Here is a 6,744-nt window from a genome sequence, read left to right on the forward strand (position 1 = left end):
GTAACTCTGCGGGCGCGCGGAGGGGGCGGGGCAGCCGGGGCTCCGGGAACGCGCGCCGCGCGCCGCGCCGCGCCGCGCCCCCGCCCCCAGGCCCCCACAGCCGGGCCTGGGGGCGGGGGCTCCGCGTTGGCTCCGCTTTTGGGAGTCTGGCGGTGGCTGGTCTCTGCCGTGGGCCCTGTCCCTCTTTATAGGGGCCCCTCCCCCAGAAGGACCCCTTCCTGTCCCGGGAGGCCCTGGGCGACAAAGGCCCCCGGGGTCCCAGCGCTCCCCCTTTCCCCCCGCCTCGTAGGACAAAATTAATTTCAGTTAAGTTAAGGCCCCTGGGATGGGGGTGACCCTGGATTCCCCGGGGTACCCCGTGTCCTCACAGAGTCCTCATCAGAGGGAGGCGGGAGGTCAGAGTCAGAGAGAGACGGGGGATGCTGCGCTGCTGGCGGTGAGGATGGAGGGCGGGCCGCGAGCCAGGGATGCGGCGCCTCTAGAAGCTGGAAGAGGCAGGAGCCGGTTCTCCCTGGAGCCTCCGGAGGGACCAGCCCCGCCCAGGCCTGGGTTTTAGTCCTGTGAGACCCGAGTCGGACTCCGGACCTCCAGGACTGTGAGTTGATAAGCCTGTGTTGTTTCAAACCACTCTGGTGATGATTTGTTACAGCCGCCCCAGGGGACTCACACATGGAGTTGGGGGAATGTCCAAGATCTTGATGGGCTGAGGGTGACTTCGGTGTGTGCATTTGACAAAACCCATCTGATGGTGCCAATGGGACTTGTACATTTCACTCTAGCAAATTTCATCCAGACATTCAAGACACCCACATGTATTGATCCCTGGTGAACGGTGTGCCTGCTGGAGGGGCTCGATGCCTGCAGTAGACTTTGAAATGAAATCTTAAAATTAAGACGGGTAGACAGAGGCCACACAAATCAAACACAGCAAAATATGCTTGTAGACTCTAGGCACCAGAGGTGCAGGCCTTCTCTGTAAAGTTCCCTCGACCTTCTGTATTTTTGAAAAAGTTCGTCATAGGAGGGAAGGTATAGCGCAGTGGTGGAGCACGTGCTTAGCATGCAGGGGGTCCTGGGTTCAATACCCAGCACCTCCACTAAAATCAGTAAATAAATAACCTAATTACCTCCCCATAAAAAAATTTTTTTTAAATTAAAAGTTCATCATAAAATGCTAAAAAGTAAACACAAAAGGGGCCCAACTTCCCTTCACCACATCCAGGGTCATTTTGAACAAATAGCAAGAAAATGGAAGTAAATGAGGCACAACCACTTTTCCTGGGTCTGGCACAGCCCTGGGTGAGAACCAGGCTTAAGAGCGGCCTCAAATGGCTGGATTTGGCCTCAAATCGGCACACACATCTGCTGCTGCACGATAAAGCATGGGACAGCCAGATGTGCTCCTGGCATCAACACGACAGCCCTGTCAACACGTCCTCGCCAAGGACTGGAGGAGGTGGTGGTGGCAGAAATGCTCAGGCTTAGATGTGGGCTACTTTTCATCTTGCTTCTATTTTTTATTTGCTACGGTCCTTGATGCACGCTTTAGTGTTTTTCTTGGTCATTCAAATGCTTCAGCAGAGGTGTTGTTATGGAAAACGGAAGGTGACACCTGAACACAAGTGCCCTGCACATGAGGTCCTGCCCTCCTTTGCTCACACCTCTCTCTCCTCCACGTTTTTTCTTTGCATTTATAGAATTTTTGCTGCTAAATTTAAGAGCAGTGATGCTCATTGAGGAAGCTAAATTTATACGCCATATTTCTTTTTTGTTTGTTTGCTTTTGTTTTTTGGGGGGAATAATTAGATGGATTGATCTATTATTTTTTTAATGGAGGTAAGGACCTCATGCAGGCTAAGCACACTACCACTGAGGTATACCCTCCCCTCCACCCAAGAAATATTTTTTAATTGCTTTTTTTTTAATTTAAGTATAGTCTGTTACAATGTGTCAATTTCTGGTGTACAGCACACTGTCCCAGTCATGCATATACACACATAATATTCGTTTTCATATTCTTTTTCATTAAGGTTATTACAAGATATTGAATATAGTTCTCTGTGCTATACAGAAGAAATTTTTTTTCAAATTGAGATATATAGATAGTGGCTAACATTTGCAAATCTAAAACTCCCAAAGCATATCTCTTACTAGACTTTATTTAATACCTGTGGCTATACTATATGTGTGTATAGAATATTATGCATTATATACACTTTAAAATGATACCTGAAGTAAAATAAAATGCCCTCTATATTTGTAAACATACAGATATGTTTTGTTGTACCTAATGTCATAGTATTTATCTATATATTTTATTTATTCTGTGTATTACATTACATTTACATGATAATAATACTGTATTGTATAATATATGTTGACTCTGTCTATCTGCAACCTTCTTTTGGAACTCCAAATATTTTTTGCAGCTTTATTCAAATAAAATTCACATACCATACGACTCACCCATTTAAAGTATACAATTCAGTCATTTGCAGTACATTCGCAGGTACGTACACCCATCACCCAAGTCAGTTTTAGAGCATTCTCCTCATCACCTCAGAAAGAAACCCTGTCCCCCTTGCTGTTACCCACCCAGCCCAACGACCTGGAGCCCCCCCCCCGCCCCGTGTCTGGGGACTGGCCTGTTCTGGACGCCTCACATCCGTGGACTCACATGCTGTGTGTCCTTCTGTGTCTGCTTCTCTCCCTGAGCTCGTGCTCTCAGGGTCCGTCCCCGTGGGAGCGGGTGTCAGGGCTGCTCTGCTTTTCGTGGCTGAGTGACGGTCCCGTGTGTGGAGAGGCCGTGTGTGTGTATCCATTCATGAATCTGTCAAAGGACATTTGGGCTGTTTCCACCTTTTGGCTGCTGTGGACGTGCGTGTACAAAAATCTATTCAAGTGCCTGCTTTCGACTCCTTTGGGCGTACACGTAGGCGTGGAATCGCTGTCATACGGTGATTCTATGTTTAGCTTTTTGAGGCACGGCCAAACCATAATATACTCTTAAGAGAAAAAAAAAATGTAGGTGACAAAAACAAGACATGCTGACGTTCTCTAAGGAGCCAGTCTTGTAAAAATAAACGTGTAAATAGCACTGAGACACAAGGAGGCAGAAGCCCCGAGGAAAGCCCCCGGGTGGTAGGCAGCGTCTGGCGTCGGATGGGAGCAGGTGGGTGTTCTGAAAGCCGTCCTCTTTGGGCTCGTCTACGCCTCTGCGCATTCGGAGCCTGCCTGCCTGAAGAAGAAGAGAAGGAGTTGTTTTCGAGGAGGTGGGGGGCCAGGGAGCTGCTGGCCTCAGGCCTGCGGGCGCCTCCTTATTTTCTCAGGATTGTTACTGGTTGTGACTCACGGACAGAATACACTTCCTCTTTCTCCTCAGGGGGCCCCAAAGTGGCCCTTGCTCTCCAGCTGCCAACACCTGGCTGCAGGCCTTAGAATGTTCTTTTGAAGGTTGAGCCCCCAGAGTAGGGGAGCTGGGCTTCTCTGCTCCAGGGTAGGTGGGAATGAAGAATCAGGGTGTATGAGTTTCTTGCAGCTGCCGTAACAGGTGCCTGCGCACTGAGTGGCCTAAGTCGCTAGGAATCTGTTCTCGAATGTTCTGGAGGCCAGAGTCTGAATCCAGGGATCGCAAGGCCGCGCTCCCTCCAGAGGCTCCAGGGGAGGGTCCTTCCTGCCTCTTCCACCTTCCAGGGGCCCCGGGCATCCCTGGGCTGGTGACTCCATCACCCTAGTCTCTGCCTCTGTCATCATGTGGACACTGTGTTTCCAAATATCCTTCTTCTCACGAGGACAGTGTCCTACTGGATTAGGACCTGCCCTGTTCTTGCCCCACCGCATGTAACTGACGGCATCTGCGTGACTGTCCTGGCCCGCTCCAGCTGCTGTCACAGACTGTCACAGCCTGGGGGCTTGTGAGCAACAGGGGTTTACTGCTCACGGTTCTGGAGGCTGGGAGTCCCAGATCAAGGTGCCTGCAGGTCTCATGTCTGAGGACGTCGCGTTCCTATTTTGTAGCTGACAGTGTCTTGCTCTGTCCTCACGTGGCGTGAGGGCAAGGGCACCCCCAGGGCCCCTTTATAAGGGCACTAATCCCATTCTTGAGGGATCTGCCACCTCCTGAGGGACCCACCTCCTAATACCATCCCACAGGGGGTTAGCATTCAACATATGCATTTTGGGGGGGAACAAACATTCAGCCCATAGCAGACCCCATTCCCAAATGGGTCTGGGGTTAGGAATTGAACACATCTTTGTGCTGGGAGTACAGTTAAGCCATAACCGGGGTGAGGTTGTGTCTGGAAGGTCAGCGTTCTGTAAAGGGCTGCAGGTGAGCCATGGGGGGGACCCCAAGGGAGCTGGGGGGCACCAGGTGATGTGAAGGCAGGTTTCCCACACAACACAAAGACACAGGAAGGACCAGTACCATCTTCCCAGCGAATGACATAGACTCAGATGTGGGAGAATTGGTTTGGACCCTGTTGGGTTCTCTGACTCTAAAGCCCACCCTCTCAGCCTCTCCAGACAAGAAGCAGAGAGTGGGGCCGGGGCTGGGGGAGGGGAGGGAGAGTGTTTCATGGGGACAGATTTTCAGTTTGGGAAGCTGAGAAAGTTCTGGAGATGGATGGTGGGGGTGGCTGCACAACACTGTGAATGTGCTTAATGCCAGTGAGCCATGTACTTACAAATGGTTGAAATGATAGATGTAATGTTTTGTGTATTTTACCGCAATAAAAAAATTGGATCTGGTGGCTAGTGACTGTCGTGTTGGAGAGCACAAGTTTAGAGAACGGTTAAATGGGGAGGGATGAGGTGGAGGGAGGGGGTCTGCAGACCATGGTTATGCCCCCAACTCTGTCGGGAACTCAGGCAGGTCATTAGTGGATCCCAAAACAGTTTTCTCATCTGTTTTGGGATCGAAACTAAACAAAAGTCCCTGATGTATGGGGCTGAGCTAGGATTAATCCAGGATTTCTTAACTGGGGGTGACCCTGCCCCCAAGGGACAAAGGGCCAAGTCTGGGGCATCTGTACTTGTCACGCCTGGAGGACTTCTGGTATTGCGTGGGTGGGGCCAGGGAGGCTGCCCCACACCCTGCAGTGCCCAGGACGGCCCCCCACGGAGTGTGACTCGGTCCCAAGTGTCTTATTTGGGACTCAGGAGCTGCAGGAATGATTGTCTCCTTCTCAGAATCCAGTTTCTTAAGTCGGATATGCCTTTTCAATCCCAATGTCAGCAGCACCAAGATGGAGAAATTCTGCCCTAGGAAATGCAAGCTAACCTCTGTGACAGAAAGCAGATCAGTGGTTGCTTGGATAACAGAGGTGGGGAGGGAGGGGAGGAAGGATCTCAGAGGCGCCCAAGGAAACTTTTGAGGGTAACGAAGACGTTCACTGCCTTGACTGCTGACCACTTCACAGGGTATACACATGTCAAAACTGATCGGATTCTGTCATTTAAATACGTGCATTTTATGGTCTGTCAGTTAGACCTCAATAAACCTGTTATTTCTCAAAAATGAAGCCCCATGATATCTTCTCCCTCTCATGCTGAACTTTTCCCCAGAAAACTTTCCATTTTCTAGCATCATTTTTTGAAAGTTGAAGTACAGTTGATTTACAATGTTGTGTTAGTTTCAGGTGCACAGCAAAGTGATTCAGTTACACGAATATACACACATATTCTTTTCCATATACTTTTCAATTGTGGTTTGTTATAGGATATTGATCATAGTTCCCTGTGCTATACAGTAGGACCTTGTTGTTTACCTACTTTGTATATAGTAGTTCTAACACATATTTTTTTACCTAGTCACTGTGTTTATAACCAGTCTCCACCACTTCCTCCATCCTGAACTCGAATTCTGTGATCTAGGATTTTTGTTTTCTGTATGGATAGGTGCTTAATGAATGTTTGTTAGGTTGATGAAGACTGAAGAATGATTTTGACGAGAGCCTGTTTTTACATTACTGGGAGCTGGCGGGCTACCTGCAAACTCCAGGACAGCCAGCGGAGGGCAGTGCTGGTCAGGCTCAGGGAAGTGATGGCTCTTCCCTGAAATAGTCTGGGCACGGAGCTCTGGGCACGGTGCTCTGGGCACGGACGCCTGGCCAGCTGTTTGGATATCTATGACCAGTCTCAGTTCCAGCCCTGAATCAGCTCCCTCATCCACAAATGACCCATCCATCCATCCACCCACCCATCCATCCACCCATCCATCTATCCATTTATCCATCCATTCATCACCTGTCCATCCACCCACCCATCCATCCATCCATCACTCATTTATTCATTCATTCAGTAACAATACACAGTGAGTCTATTGTGTGCTGACCTTGACAATGAGCAGAGGTGGAAGACAAAGTCATAGCCAAGAGAAGTTTTGGGGAAACTGGTCTAGGCAGAAGTCAGGGCAAAGTGAAGGGCTACAGTGAACTTACAGTTCTTGTACAGTGGAGGAACGGAGAGGAGGCTAGTGTGCGTGGAGCAGAGTGAGCAAGGGAGGGAGTGAAGGAAGATGAGCTTGGCCAGGTAAACGGACAGATCAGGCATCACCTTATGGGACAATTCATTGAGTGCCTATGGTTTACCCCAGATGTGTTCTATTTGGATCCTCAAGACAATGGGTGGGGGTCATCTCCATTTGCTATTGACAGTAAGAGGCTCAGAGAAGTGAGGTCAATTAACCAAAACCCCACAGCTATTAAGTTGCCAAATTTGAACTGAGGTCTCATGTTTGTCTGT

This window comes from Camelus bactrianus, chromosome 22, assembly GCF_048773025.1.
Source record: "Camelus bactrianus isolate YW-2024 breed Bactrian camel chromosome 22, ASM4877302v1, whole genome shotgun sequence".
Lineage (NCBI taxonomy): Eukaryota > Metazoa > Chordata > Mammalia > Artiodactyla > Camelidae > Camelus > Camelus bactrianus.